Source organism: Parus major, chromosome 3 (genome assembly GCF_001522545.3).
Source record: "Parus major isolate Abel chromosome 3, Parus_major1.1, whole genome shotgun sequence".
NCBI lineage: Eukaryota > Metazoa > Chordata > Aves > Passeriformes > Paridae > Parus > Parus major.
Genome location: NC_031770.1, coordinates 63,098,658 through 63,114,753, shown reverse-complemented (window position 1 = coordinate 63,114,753; position 16,096 = coordinate 63,098,658). Strand labels below are relative to the sequence as shown.

At 37.0% G+C, this 16,096-nt stretch overlaps 1 long non-coding RNA gene across 1 annotated transcript; it reads right to left on the bottom strand.

The window, feature by feature from the left end:
- Positions 1-1,435: 1,435 nt before the first annotated feature.
- LOC107201143 lies at positions 1,436-13,869 on the bottom strand. Its single transcript, XR_004496429.1, has 4 exons — positions 13,708-13,869; positions 4,063-4,172; positions 3,619-3,728; positions 1,436-2,479 (listed from the first exon to the last, which is right to left on the bottom strand). It is a non-coding gene; the product is annotated as an uncharacterized LOC107201143 (long non-coding RNA).
- Between the last annotated feature and the right edge of the window lie 2,227 nt (positions 13,870-16,096).

The following is a 16,096-nucleotide window of genomic DNA, read 5'->3' as shown; positions in this document are numbered from 1 at the left end:
TTTTTTATTATTATTTTGTTGCAAAGATGTAGAACCTTATCTTAAAATATTTTTCTCAATTTGAGGATAACTTGAAGATTTTTTAGTGTGCATGTGTCTATCTTTTATTTAAAGGAATCTCTATGACAATCCCTTTCCATTCATTTATGTGCACTAACTTCTGTATCTGAGGATATTTTATGCGAATTCTTGACAATTTATGAGCTGTACTGTACCTAGCAAGCAACAAACAGTTTGCTAGTCCCTCAGTCTTTTCTTCCCCCAGCTGGCATTGGCTCTATCAGGCATAGGGGATGTTTCTAGAAGCTTCTCACAGAATCACATGCATGTGAATGTGAAATGAACACACACACACATACACACACACACACACACACACCTTTCCACTGAAGTGTGTCAAGTGATCACTTACAGTGGAATTTTTCCCCTCTAGCAGGGGTTTCTCCTCAAAATTACTGGGGCTATGTTTGAAGCTGAACAAGCAGTGGCAGAACAGAGCTGAGATATTTTTGGTTTTGAGGGTTTTTTTTATTTTTTTTTGGCAGAAGTACACCTTCCCCATAGGCTAGAACCTGCTGACTGGTTACAAAAATGCAGGGAAACTTTTTTGAAGTAGAGATAAAAGAGAACTATGATGCTATGATATCAGAGTCTGCATTCCATTGTCATCTGGACCCTCACCTCAATTTGCTACAGAAATGCAAGGCTTTTTAGATGTAGAGCTTGGGTTTGGTAGGTCTGGGTTTTACAAGGCAGACATATGACTGCAACTGAGATCCTTTTTGAAAAATAACTTCTACTTGGAGCTCTTATATGGCCCTAAAAAAGGCATTATTTGCTTTCAAGAAGACTTATCTGTAGACCAAAAATACTATTATTTTGAACAGTATTACTTGTTTCTAGGCAGAGTGAAGAAAACATACACAGTAACCAGAGTTCATAGGGTCTATACCTGGTAAATCTGTAAGAGGTGAGCACTGTCTTGACTTGTCTCAGCTTCAGAGTGATTTTATTCACTGTTTTAAGTGGGCTGTTATAAGTAGATATAATGGACTCATGAGTTTATTTAGTCCCAAAGTGTATGGAGAGATGAAAAAATTCAGAAAGCTTTGTAATACAAAATGCACATTACTGTTTCTAGCCAGCATCCATTATAAGACCTTTTAAAATATTTTGCAATTGTTTTATGTCTTTCCATTCCCAGGCTATGCCATCAATTAAGTTTATGTAAGTAAATGAAATTATGTTAGTGCTGAAGTAGTAAGGACTGTATTTGAATCCAAGCCTTTTCTTGGCCTTTGAAGCTGTTTGTGTACAAAACTGTTCCTTCATGTGCATATGGCTACAGATTTGACTGACTCCACACCTGGGCAAACATGTGGTATTATGTGTGGGGATTGTCTCGTGAGTGTCTGAGTGCCAGGTCTCCCACTTGTGTACTGGTAGTGTTGAAGAGCAAGTGAAGGGTGGGTGCAAGTGTTTGCACTGCTGGATGTGGGCAGGTATAATTAACCTGTAATTAGTTAGTGCAACTTCACAAGTACATAAAGGAACCAGCAGGTTGAATATCTGGTCTGTGAGGCTGAGTGACAAAGGCTGCACTGGCACGGACATCTCAACTCACAGAGGAACTCTAAAGCACACACTGATTTATTGTGTGTCTACACCTAAAATTACCTCACCCATGTGAAATTTGAGCTCTGGGAAGTCACAGTCTGTCTCTGGAAGGCTAGGCAGTGAGCAGGAACAGTTTTCTGTGTCTCCCCACAGTGTGTCCTCTGCATGTACAAGATTCATGGTGCTAAGCAGATGCAGGAAAAAGCAAACAAAATAGAAACCACCTCCAACCTCCCCAACAAACTAACAAAAAAGAACCCACCTCTCCCATGTTTTCTTCAGCTGTTTACCCATGTCACACACTTTCATGAGTTCCCAGACTTGCTTCTAGAAGGTTTCCAGAGCTTATCTTTTTCTGCCTTTTCCTCTCTCTTTAGTGTTTTGTGAGTTTTCTCTCCTCATTTAGCTGCTTGGAACAATTTTTAACAGAGAGAGAGTAGTTGTGGAAAAGGTAATTTTTTCCAAAGGGAAAAAAAACACCTGCAGATGAGAGGTGACTACTGGGAAGAGCTTTCTTTCAAAACTCTGTTTAGTAATGAGGATTGAGTTAGCAGTGAAGCTGTGACTTCAGCCAAGGCACCTTAAAATGGAAGTGTTGATAAGTGTATAGGCTGGGACATGTTGAAGTGTATTGTCAGACTCAATATGAAGTGTCTGAAGAATGTTCACAAAAGGACTCAATTAGTTTAAGATGAAGTTAATAACAAGTTGAAATACCATGATGCCTTGATTGAGGAAAAAGAGACTATTGCAGAAACTTACCCTGCTTGACAATGGTGAGGTTTGGAGGTGTAGGTCACATTCTTGTAGAAAGAGGCAATGATAGTAGTACCAATAAAAGATTCTGTGTTTGGAAAACAATCTAGGAAAAAAAAAATAATGACGGGAAAACATAATAAGAAACAATTACACCACTTGTCTTAAGCCTATTCAGGCTTCTGAAAATGTCTAACACATTAGAAGACTGCTTAGGAAACACCACCTACCACAATACTGTCAGTATGCAATTGCTGCCTTACCTCATTTGCACTGACAGCTTCTTGTTGGCCTCTTCTGGCTCAGGTCACTGCCACCTCATCCCTTTCTTTGGGAGGAGATGTCTACTTGCACAGTGTTGATGGGATAGTTATAGGGTCCCCTTAGATCTACTGTATTCAGAAAACTTCCTTTTCTCCATTTTCCCTCTTACTTCCTTTTATTTTCTTTATGTGTGACTACTCTGCACTTCCTGCACTAATTCCCATCTTCCTTGTTGAAGGACTGGCATGCCATAAACTATGACATCAAATGGTAGGCAAGCCCAGCCTGCAGCATTTCTTCACCTGTGGGCTGCAAAACAGATATATCTTTCTTGGAGCAGTGGGCTTATGAGTCAACAGCTCTCTGAAGAGTTGGGAAGGGTTATTGCACAGTGATGGGGGGCAGCTAAATATACCGTGACTCCCAGCTAGTGTGTTTTGGTTTTCATTAAGATGCGTTTTAATCTAAAAATATTTTGTAATCTTAGAGTTTAAAGTTATTTTGTGTGATTATAAATCTGTGTGATTTCTCACTTGCAAATAATTCACTTAAGTGCAAACACACCCCAACTCTTGCAATTTCTCTGTATTGTTTAAGAAAATTACTTTAATGAAAGCTCTTATCAGTGTCATGATTGCATTTTCTTCCACCTAAAATTCACATCTGCTGTAATAATTTGTTCCAGGCATAAAACTTAAGGTCTGTAAACAATTAACTCAAAAGTTAATTTTACATATTAAGTCAGTAGGAGAGAAAATATATTTGTATACATTTATCAAAAAAAGTCTAGCAGTTTTTGAATGAGTGGTAGTCAAGCACACAATTTGGTCTCAGGTCTTCTAAATCTGTATCTAAGTGAATTTTCAGCAAATGCATTTTTAACTTCCAGTGTTGAATGCCACATATCATGCATATCTGAAAAATGTTGATTTTTTAAGTCTCACATTTTCCTGTTGAATTAACTCTAAATCTGGCACTTACTGAGCTCAGAGGGCTTTCTGCCAAACCTCATCCAATTTGGTGACACCAGCAGACATGATAAATCCCGTAACTGTACCGTCTCCTTTCCTCTTCTCTATTTTTATAGGAATCTGTAACAAGAAATGGCGGCATTCTTTTCGTTTGAGCCAATTTTAACACTTGAACTTTAAATAACTAAGATTGCAGGAATTTTTGTTTGGTTTCAAACTGATGATCTCTTTATTATTCCTTTGCTTCCTAACTTGTAAAAAATGAAACAGATGTGTATTTACGAGACAACTTCTTAGAATAAATTAAGGTCTGGCTTCCAAAGTTATGAGCAGCTTTTATTTCTTGTCTAGACAGATTTTTAAATTGGAAAAGAGAAAAAGAATGTTTATTGTTTTGATAGTATAACAATGTTTTTATTAATGTTGTATTAAAAAACAAACAAAGGAAACCCACCTACTTGAGGCAAGCAAAGTTGCATTCTGCAACACAAGTTTTTATCTCTCATTGCAGCGATCTGATATTTATGTAAGGCTCATGTTCTGCTCACTTATCCCTTCAGAGATCTGTCATGGTGAAACAAACCAGAAGGGAGTGGTCAATATTTTTGTCAATACATACACGAAAAAAGTTTCTGTCTGAAGTTTAGCAATTGTCCTTGCATTAAATAATTTTAGTGGAGAAAATTTGATATCAAGATTTCTCCTGAAAATTTTTTCCATGTGCATTGACTGTGAATTAATTTCCACTTTCCTTCTTCGCATATAGAAAGGAGTTCAGTTCAGGCTGTTTTCCTGGACATGGTGTTTCATTTCAACTGATACTTTAAAAACCAAACAAGAAAAATACGGTGAGACATGATGAGAAAATCTCCAAAGATTTAGAGCATAGGTTGCAAAAGTATGGTCCAGATGTAAATTGTCACAGACATATAGACCTTAATGGAATTGCTCTGATACATGCCAACTGAAGGTCTAACCCAGAATGTTCATGGGAAGACTTGAATGTGTGAAACTGGGCGTCCAATTGAGAATAAATTAACTTTCTTGGACAAAACAGATCGCATTCATTTGGAAAGGAGCCCCACTAGTTGGCATTGATTTTAAAACCATTTTTTAAGCACCATTAATAGTGCCTGATTCAAACCCAATGAAGTCAGTGGAACAGCTCCCTTTAATGGGTCTGGAATCAGGCATGTCATGAAAACTGTTTCACCATATGTTTCAATGACATTTAAGTTCATTCGTCTTGCTTGAAGAATTCTTCATTCAGCTACTCACAGCTTGAGATTCTCAGTTCTTTGGACATTTTTGGTTGATTCCATTTTTGTTTGGAAGAAGATGGAATGGGAAGAACGCAGGGAACTTTTCAGGCTAGGAAAAATAATAAGCATTCTGGGGTTGGCTTGAGGAATTGGGAAATTTTTTTAATGCCAGTTTAATTCTGATTGCTTGAACTTTGACACAAAAGAGAAAATTACTGGTATGCCAGAGATAGCGAAAGTTTCAAAATTCTTTTTCCAAATTTATTTTGCTTTGAAAGGAGGAACAAAATAGAAGCCATACCCTTCAATTTTGAAAGATCAGGAAAGACCATGCTAAGATCATTTTTGGTGTCTGTGGCAGCTTTACTGATGACACACATTTATTACAGGATGATTATCCCTCAAAACTGTAATAATGCACTACCAGAAATACAGCTGTCATTGCTCTCAATACTTTTACTATAACAGTGACAGCATTTCAGATGTGCCTTCAACAAGATCAATATGATCCTGTAGGGAAAAAGACATATTTATGCATGAATCTTCATAGAACCGTCTCATCTTTAAGAGTTTAAAATCTCCTGCGAACTGATGAGCATCTAAAAAGAAAAACTGGTTATTACTAGAAAGAGTAAATATGAATGGAAAATAAGAAAAATGTGTGTGCAAAATTCATGTCTGGAATTCGTTTTTCTGAGTTACGAGGCACTAGTTAGTCTAAAACTAAAAATAAAGACAAGCTGAAAAGAATTCTAATAGTGTGGTTTCTTTTGAACTGCAAATTGACACAGACATTTTATGGGTTGAAAAAAAAAAAAAAAAAAGTGAGGCAAATCATCTACCAGTGTGAAACAGTGAATGTATGCAGCAAGGGATATGAATTCCCTTACAATGGTGATAACTTCCATATTCAGCAGAGGTAGATTTAAAATGTGGTTGAGTCATGCTAGTTTTTTGCTGTCAAATCATTGCAATTTCAAAGGCATGACCAAGGAGTTATGCACATGGAATATCTTACTGTGAAATGAGGAACAGGGCCTGTGGTAAAAAAAAACATATACTTTCTTAAAAAATCCAGATAACCTTCCCTCTGCTGCAACCTCCCATCCCCTATCACAACAGCCAGAATAATAACAAAAAAGAAAAAAAAAAATATGGTTAAGGAAAATTTTGCACCTATTGGCTAGTCTCCTAGTATTCTGGGGTTTTATCTTTCCTTATAAAAAAAGAAATATTTAAAGACACCTTTTTGAAAAAATAATGTTTGCACTGTGCTGTCACCCTAGAATACTGGACTGAGGAGAACAGCATAGACTTCTGGATAATTGTTCTTCAGCAAATTTATTTTGTCTGTCAAGGACTCTTCATGGCTCTTCACAAAATTATTTAAACATCTTAGTATAGTCCCACTGAAGGAAGTATTTGCATATGAACACAAAATTTTAATTGCAATAATTTATGTAAATATGAATGCGATGGAATTTCTGAAACTGTTTTATGCCTAATGGGTATTCACAATCTCTTACATATCTTCTCCCTCCACAGTCAGCAGTTGCATTAGCACACTACCTCCCTGAGGCAGCTGGATCCCTGCTTCCCTTTGGAAAATCACCATTATCACCTGCACTGCATTTTTGAAAGCCCTATAAAGTGTTTCAGGAAAATCAAGCGTATTAATTTTAGCAACAGGTCCTTCCTAACCTGACTCATTTGGCTAAAATGAATTAGGAAGTCACTGCAAGTGAAAAGTTGACAAGTTCCAGCAGAGAGGGCCCATGAGCATTAGGGCTGGCAAATCTCTCAGCCCTCTTGTTGAAGCCAGCAGAACTCGGATATACTCTTACCAAATGCACCCAAAGGTGTCCTCCAGACAGAACTAAAAATCAAATCTACTTAAATCTTGTGAGAAAGCACAAAAAGGGAGAAGATGGTAGATATTAGCATATAACAGGCTTGCTCTGTTTTGTGTTGCAGTTAGAAGTCATCTTGATATGATACAGCCCAGCATAAGCACATATGGAATGAAATGTGACATGCCATAAACAAAGAATTTTAAAAGAAACTTTTTATAGCCTTAAGAAATAGAAGAAACAGTCACACGCTGCTCATTAGCTTGTAAAAGTAGACACAATGGCTTGTTTTGTAGGAAATTTCAATTCATGCCCATAAATCAAGGAACAACATAAGCAGTTCTGATTCTAGTTTGTGGGAAAATGTTTAATTGCTTATTTATTTGATTTGCTGCTCTAAAATGTATTCTTATATGATGTTTTCTTACATCTTGTGTCTGCAAAGAGTAGAGAGATGTTTCTTAAAAGTGTTTTTTAGAGTGACTTGGTATCGGTCCAGTGCTCTGATGTCACTGGAACAGAAACAGAACTCTGTCTGGATTTATTAGAAGGGGAAAGACTCTTTTTAGTTTTCTCTGTTTTATTGCATCTTTCTTGACATTAAACTCCGGTACTCAGTGCAGATGTAAAGTTTTTCTTTAAAGTACTATGCCAATTACTGACACATAATGTCATATAAATTATTGTAAATTATTAGATAAAATGTACTAATAAAATCAGGTCTATGAAACACTTGCAATTTGATTTCTCCTTTTAAATCAGCACATTAAAATTGTGAAATGTAATATATTTATTACATATAGCATATGTTTGCATAGTAAAAATAACAAAATATAAACTTAATTATCTTTATTATTTATTGTCAAATAAATTTTCTGATAGAAAGACTTTTCATAACTTCTGTAGGCTTTATTGTAAGATTACATGCTTTCTCTGTAGTGCGGTTGCAAGACAAAGGACAGATGTCATAGATCTCTTCCCAAAGTAACTACTTCTTTCCCTAAAATGTCTCATTTTTATCTGTAAGCTGTAAAACTCATAGTCCAAATTGTAAGCTACATCCCTGACTTCAACACCTCAAAATATGCATTTTTTTTATTGTATTCTGCTAGATAATGTTAACTTACCATAATGTTGTCTACCATCATAGTGCTCTCATAGGAGATAGCTTTTGCACATATTGGAGAATGTAACCTTATTTCCTCTCTTCTGTACTTAAAAGCTAAAATGTCCAGATTAATTCATTTACAAACATTTAGACTAAATGCTCAAATATACTACGAGGCTAATTATGTTTATTCACCTGTAGTAATAATCATAAAACCTTGTGCCCAAATAAACCTTTATATATACTCATTTAATTCTTCTGTTGAAGAATAAATACTTTCATGCCGCTTGGAGAAATAAATGAATGAAAACAATATTTTAAATTAGGTCTCTCCAAAGCATAGATTTTTTGATTTATACAACCATTATTTCAAAAATTATCAGTAAAACAATAATTCATACATTTCACATCAGACAAAAGTTCACATGGGATCACAGATGTTAGAGAGAGAAATATATTTTATTCATTTAAACCATAGACATATAGAAAGCTTTGGCTTATTTACAGAAGGATTTGGAGTAGTTTTTTGAAACTTCAAAAATAACTTTTTTGAACGGTCATGAACAAAATATATATACACCTCTGAGTAAAAAGCTGTTACAGTTTCTTTTAAGTTCTGAGCACTTCTCTAAAGTCAAGAATTAGGTTGAGGTGAATGCCAGGCAATTTAAAATAAAATAAAGAAGAAAGAAAAATGTAGATCATCATAACAGAAATAATAATGAAGTAATCTATTTGATATCTTTTTGAAAATTTTGAAATCTCTTTTGAATTGTTAGTAAGCCATACAGTGCAGTTGCTCCACCATGTGTGGTTTTATTGGCAGATCTAATTTTGAGCAATCAGGTACTGCAACCTTCATGATTAATTCAAGGCAACAATTAAGAGCATGAATTTATAATTTAACTGTGCTCAAATAATTTGATTTAGAGCTCTCTGAAGAATGTGGAGGGAATGAGTTTCTCTTCTGATTTTTTTTACTACTTTTAGGCAGTGAATTTGAGCTCATATAATAACATTTCTACAGCTACTGGGGTAAAAGGCATTGCAGGTAAAGGAAGAACAACAAAGACTGGGAAGAGATGTGATAAACTTTAGTTTGATCAGATTAGGAATATCTGGGAACATCTGGATGAATCACTGTTTCACAATTTCCCAAACTCTTGCACAACAGAAGATAAGATATTAACAGGTAGGAATATTTAGGAGGAAAACAATTAGCCCATTCCTAGTGCACTATAAGTTTGAAAAAAGCCTATAAATCCTATGGTTTCTCAAGAAATATTTTTACAATAAACATAATAAGAGAACTTGTGGTTTAGTAAGTTAAATAAGGAAAGAGTAAATCTATCATATGAAAAAGACTTATTTAATATAATAAAACAAAGGTTAAAAAGGGACATGACTCTTCCTTATAAAATATGAATAGCTCAGTACTAGAGAGGGAAAAACAATGCTGGCACCAGAATAAGTAGGAGAAAACTGACCATTAATAAATTAAAGCTGAAAATTGGAAATCTGTTTCTTGCTTTTCCTCTCAAAACCCAAGAAATGTACAAGGGTAAAAAATGTAAGTAGTTTGAGGGAGAAAACTTCCATGCATTTTACTTAAATTTAAGATTTACATTCTTGTATTGAGGAAGATTGATTCATTATACTGAATATTGTGGAAAGAAAAAAAAAAAAAAAAAAGTGGGGAATTCAACCAGGGAAGTATATTTTGATCCCTTTTGCATTTGAAGTTAAATAACTCCATACAAAAGTAATTGCTTCATGTTCAGGCATTTCATAGACAGTACATAATTACATTTAATTTCACACTAGATACATTGCTTCACATGGCTATAATAAAATTATATATTTGCACAAATTTCCTCCCTAAAAGGGTGGTAATAACTCCACTCTACCATTTGGCTTACTGAGACTGAGCAGTTTTAACCAGGAGAGAAGAGGGTTTGGGACTGAGTTTTTCATTCAAGCTCTTGCGTTTGCCTGGAGCTACGTAAACATATGTGACTCATCATTTAAGGGAAGAAAACAAACAACAAAAAGGGAGAAATGAACTTACTATGTTCACTATGTAATGAACTGTCACTATGTAATGAACTTACTATAAACCAGTTATTGTGACATTAACCATTTTGGATTTCAGATAATCAGAGAACTTCCACAGATTCCAATGGAAACCTTATAGTCAGAAATATGTTAATGAGCCATAAGTATGCTAGCAAGATGTATTAAAGACAAAAAATAGGGAGAAGAACATATTTCATTTGTATCCATTCCCCCGTTCTCTCTCTCTCATAACTAGGAGACAAGCAAATGTATGTTTCCTTCCCAGCACTACAGCCCAATCTTTTTCTCTAAAATAAATCCAAAGGAGGCTGGACCTTCTTCACATAGTTTAAAGCAGAGGACTCAATATCAGATTTCATTTCTACCCTTTTTCCTCATGTTTAATTAAATCCTGTGCTGATCTTTGCTCTCTTTAGGAGGGAAATGAGAAAATATTGCAGGATTTTACTAATGAAAACTCAGGATTTACACTGCCCTTTCTGCCTGCCAAGACTGGTATCCCACAGGGACTACTCAGGGTTTTCCCAGGATAAGAAGAAAAGCTCCAAAGAGTGGGGTTCAATGTGTGCAGCACCCAGGAGCATTATACCAGGTCTGGATTGTTCTTTCCCCATACTCTATCCATATTTGAGAGTGCACAGTGCCTCCAAGTGTGTCATTTAAGTTTGATTGCAGTATTCCTTAGAAAGAGCCATGGTTTATATTTCAAAGACTGCCAAAAGGCTTGATTAATAACAGCCTAGGAGGTTTCTGGAGTGTGTGAAAGATAGCTTCTCTGCACACTGGTGAGTGAGCCAGCTAGGGAGAGTGCCCCTGCACCTGGTGTTTGTGAACAGAGGGCTGGTGATATGATGGCTGGAGACCATGGGATCACAGCCTTCTCTCAAGCACCCACCTGCTCCAGGGGGGTTTCCTCTACAGGCTGCAGGTGGATCTCTGCATTCCCGTGGTCCTTCACGGGCTGCAGGTGCTTCATGCTTTGCACCATGGTCTGTAGGGGAATTTCAGCTCTGGTGCCTGGACCACCTCCTCCTCCTCCACTGACCTTGGTGTTTCCAGAGCTGTTCCTCTCACATAGTCTCACCCTGTTCTTCTCTGGCCACAATTACATCTGTGCAGTAATTTTTTGTTTCCTTCTTCTTAAATAGGTTATCACCATTTCTAATTGGCCCAGCCTTGACCAGAGGCATGTCTATCCTGGGAGCTGCCAGAGATTGGCTCTGCTGGACATGGAAGAAACTTCAAGCAACTTCTCACAGAATCCACCCCTGTAGCCCCTCCTGCTACCAAAGCTTGACCATACAAACCCAACGCACAACCCCCTGCAGCACTACAGGCTGGAGACAGAGGGGCTGGAAAACTGCCCAGCAGAAAAAGACCTGGGTGTGCTGGTCACCAGCAGGTGAATGTGAGCCAGCTGTGCCCAGGTGCCCCAATAACATCCTGACCTGTATCCTCCATAGTGGAGCCAGCAGGAGCAGGGCAGTGATCATTCCCCTGTGATTGACACTGGTGAGGCTGCACCTCAAGGCCAGTGACCAGTTTTGGGTCCCTCACTACAAGGAAGACATTGAGGGGCTGGAGTGTGTTCAGAGGAACTGGTGAAGGGTCTGGAGCACAAGTATTGTGAGCAATGTCTGAGGGAACTAGGGTTGTTTAGCTGGAACTAAGGCTCAGGGGAGACCTTGCTGCTCTCTGCAGCTACCTGAAAGGAGGCTGCAATGAGGTAAGGGTCATTCTCTTCTCCCAACTAACAAGCAGTATGACAAGGGGGAGTTGTACCAGGGGAATTTTAGATGGGATATTAGAAAAAAAATTCTTCACAGAAAGGGCTGCAAGCATTGGAACATGCTACCCAGGGAAGTGGTTGAATCATGGTTGCAGAGGGTGGTGCTGATGTCATGCTTACGGACATGGTTTAGTGATGGGCTTGGCAGTGACTCGATGACCTTAGAGGTTTATTCCAGCCTAAATGGTTCTATGATTTTCATCTATTTCCAATATTGTATGAAAAGCATTTACCCATTGGCCCTAGAGTGGTTTATTGTCTGTGTTATTCATGTCAACTAAATATGTTAGACCCCATGGGTTTTCATAGTTTCTATTATGTGTTGCTGGTCTTATGAAAACTGGTGTAATTAAGGCCTTTCACTTATGTATGTGAAAAGATTAACTTGATAAAATGCTGAGTATGAAAAAAAAATTCAAGGAAGATAAAAGGAAAATGTATTCTCTTCATATGAATAGAAGGCATAGGTCATTAAAAACACATAGGCTTAACATAAGAACACTGAACACACTCAGGTGTTAAGGATTAAGGATTTAATTAGGATGGACAATCAGTTCCCATGTAATTTGGATTTGTACATCATGATTTCTCTTTATTGTTTAGCACTTGAACTCAGTATGTAGGGTTACGAGAGTAATAGTTGAACCCTTTTAATTTTCTTCTTGTTGTTTAGGGGCTTTTTTGAAATTCACCACATGAATAGTTGAAAATTGGCAGTACTAGCTAGTAAAAACAGAATCGAACAGACAGAAGAAGTAAAGTGAGCTTCTACTGTTTCTCCTAAGATATTGTTGTCTTATTGAGGAGGACATGGGAAAGAGTTTGGCAAAAGGAGGTAGCAAGCTTCATACTAACTCCCCAGCTTTTCCTTTGATCACCTTCTCCACAGCACCAGTGCTCCAAGATGTTTCCTTAGCTGGGACTCCTGAAAATCTTTTTGGAACATCAGGCTTGCAGAACTCAGTATATTTTGGGCTTCGCCCTCTCTGTCCCTTCACCTTTCACAAGTGAAAAAGTTCCACTTGAGAAAACATATTCCCCTCTTGTCTTCTTTTTGGGAGTTACTTAAAAGAGAAATCTCAAGTAGCCAATGAAGTAACAAAAGCATTTTTGGCATACTGGCTCTTTGAGAGGTTTATAAATCCAATCTTTTCAAAAGAAGCATTCCTTTAAGAAATAGAAAAAACTTCCTTTAAAGTTCATTTTCTTAAAGAAGCCATTTGTCACCCTCTCAAATCTAGTTAAAACATTTTCTAAAACTGTTTAATAACAAACATGGCTTTTTTCTTAAGCATCAAAAGTATGTACTGCTAGCATATTCTCTGAAGCCAATAAATACCAGCTGATCAGCCTTGAATCCTTTTAGGAAGTTTAAAACAGCTGTGCTGCAAAATGAAGTGAGAAAAGCAGCAGGAACAGGCTTTGGCAAGCCTGGATTTGTTCATAATGAAACAAAGGTTCTAAATTATTTCAGTGCTGGTAACCTGAAAGCTGTAACTCCAGCTATTCACTTCTGTGAGTGAATAGCACGCACGAATGACCCAGCAGACAAATTAATTCAGCTGCAATTGGGACACAAAAAAAAAGTGATGCCTTTTTAAATTTATTTATAAAGTAAGTGTTCAAATACCTTGCAGTCTTAAAATATGTCAGTTAGATCCTCCTGAACCATTTGCAAAGTCAGAAAACAGGAAGGAAATTAACCCCTGACAGATGAAGTGTGCTTAGTTAATTAGCCTAATATGAGAGAAAAAGCTATTAAAAGTACTCAAAGGCATTGTACAACAAGAAGTATTTAGTCCTAAGTATTGGGTTTTTTAATCAACTCTACTAATGGAGTGTGTTGTTTCAATAAATTGGTCGCAACCCAGCATGCCATGAGGTTTGCTTTCTTTCTTAGGCAGCCAATCTTTCTTCAGTGCTCTCATTCCACTGCTAGGTATATTCAGTAGACAGCCTTACCTAATGGTTTACTTCTTTTGATGGTGACAATAGATAATTGTTTCTTGTTTACCTGCTGCTTACAGATTCAGCAAAATGTTGGACTGTTGACTTGAATATTAGCTGTGGCTTTGGCACCTTCTTTTTCCCTTGATGGATTTTGGTCAGCACACAGGGATAGTCTTATTCACTTTGTTAAAGCTCAGTTTCAGATTCAACTTCTCCAATAGCTCTTTGAGAGAAAAAGAGGACATAACCTTATTTGATGCTTAGAGGAATAAAAATCTACCAGATTCTTACAATTGTAGAAAGAAATAGACAAATGTTTGTTGTAATTCTAGCTCCTTTCTTTGAACTTATTGAATAAAATTCAAGAGTCATTTCTCACACAAATAGTTTCCATAAGAAATTTATTTCCAAATATTGGTCAAAATGTCAAATGACCAAATATAGGTGTTTTAATCTTCTGTGTTGACTAATGGACTTTCTTACTGATGAGGTTCTAAATGCAGATTACATAGTCTTTCCTGCAGAGAAAATTATAATTAGCCTATTCACAATTTTGTGCCAATCTGAAAGTGGTCTATGAACTCAAAATGCCAGTAACACCTCATTGTTTATTTCAAGAAATCAGTCAGTAAAAAATGTTACTGAATAGCACTAAACACAATTATATACACTCTGTCCAGTTTCTCCTGGTATCGTACCATCTATCCTTCCAGTGAAAATGTATTCATCTTTTTATGTTGTTAATATAAAAAGAATTTTGACTTTTGGTTTTGATTCTCCTTTTTTGCTAATGTTCTAAAGTATCAGGCAAAATGATGCCATATGTATATAATCATTCAAGAAACTCTGGACAGACATTCAAGGAAATGTTTCTTGGCACATTTTGATCTCCTCCCCAAAACATTCCTGATCCTATTGAGGGTTCTGGTGAAATGTCCTTAGAAAATAATGGATTCCAGAACAAAACTTCAACCTTTGACAAGAACTATTCAGTAAAAACACCATCCTGAGAATCAAGAAACTTGTTTTCTCAAACTTAGACTCCACCCTTTTCTGTTCACACTTACTTTTGTGAGCTACTTTAGATGAGATTTCTGGAGACCAGAGGTTCTTAAATATTGCTACCTTGTGCTCTGTCACACACACCCACACTGTCCCTGTAAGAATTAAAGATCAGAGGTTGGTTTCTCCCAGTCCAGTTCAGTAAGGCACATTAGGAGTTTAGAAGCCACTGAGAATCAGAGGAGACAGGGCTGAGCATGTGAAGGTAGAATGAGCGATCCCAGAGTTGCATCAGAGAGAAAAATCACCAGACAGCACCAAAATTAAGAGCAAAGAAAACTTTTGATTACTGGATACCTTTTAACAACTCAGTGCTTCAGGGCTTGATCACAACGGCGAATCTGAGCAGCAATTTCCTCACACCCAGGGTACTCCTTATTTGCTTCACAGTTGGAGTCATCTAGTTAAAACTTTGTGCTTTTTCTGTGACCCAGACACCTCTTTCCAGGTGAAATCTTTCATTTCACACCATAACCACTGCAGCAACACATCTTCCCAAGCTTCGTATCTCACTCATCTATTCTACACAGGGGACAACTTCCCCACACACATCCACTGTGTAAGGGTGGCTACTCTTACGAGTTCGCTTTCTTGACAAATAAGAGAATTGGGAAAAAAACCTATAAGGAATAGGAAACTGGACTTAAGAAAGTTAACAGTTTCTATTTGAAATAAAAAAAGAATTGAGTAAAATTCCTAGCTGCCCAACAATGATATAGCCTGACAAAATTTCTACTTAATCCTGATTTTTATTCTTAACAATATAAACTGCATATAAGATATATATTAATCTATTTGAGTTTACAGAAAAAATACTCAGCACCTACAGACACTCAGCTGGGAGAAACACCTCTTGAAAAGGCAATACCTTGGCATGCACAGGATTCAGAATATGGCACAGGTTTCAGAGTATGACACCACATTTTGAGTGCAGAGACCAGGGAACCCAGATGGTGAGCTACAAACAAAATGACTTGTAGCCAGCAGATCCAGATTATACTAAATTCCTCATCTCTGATCTAGGAATCATACTGTGCTAGATAGATGCAGAGATATGCTAATATGCATCATTAGCATTTCCAGACTTGTGCCTGTTGCCTGGGAGATGCTCTCACCAATCCTTGAGGTTGTGGAGAGATTTTGACATCTGTAAAAGACTGTAGCACTGATTTTTTGCAAAAAACTTCAGCAAGGAATTGGAGGTCAGGAAGAGTTCAGGTCACTGGGTTCTTAAATCAATATCAGTGGTAGTAGGAGCAAGAGTAATAGAAATATAAAAGGAGATTATGAAAAAAATCACCAAGGTAAAAACATGTGAGATACATCTCAGGTTAGAACGATAATGTTGTTGCCAACTTGAGCCCAGTGAAAATAATAGTTATTAAGGTTCA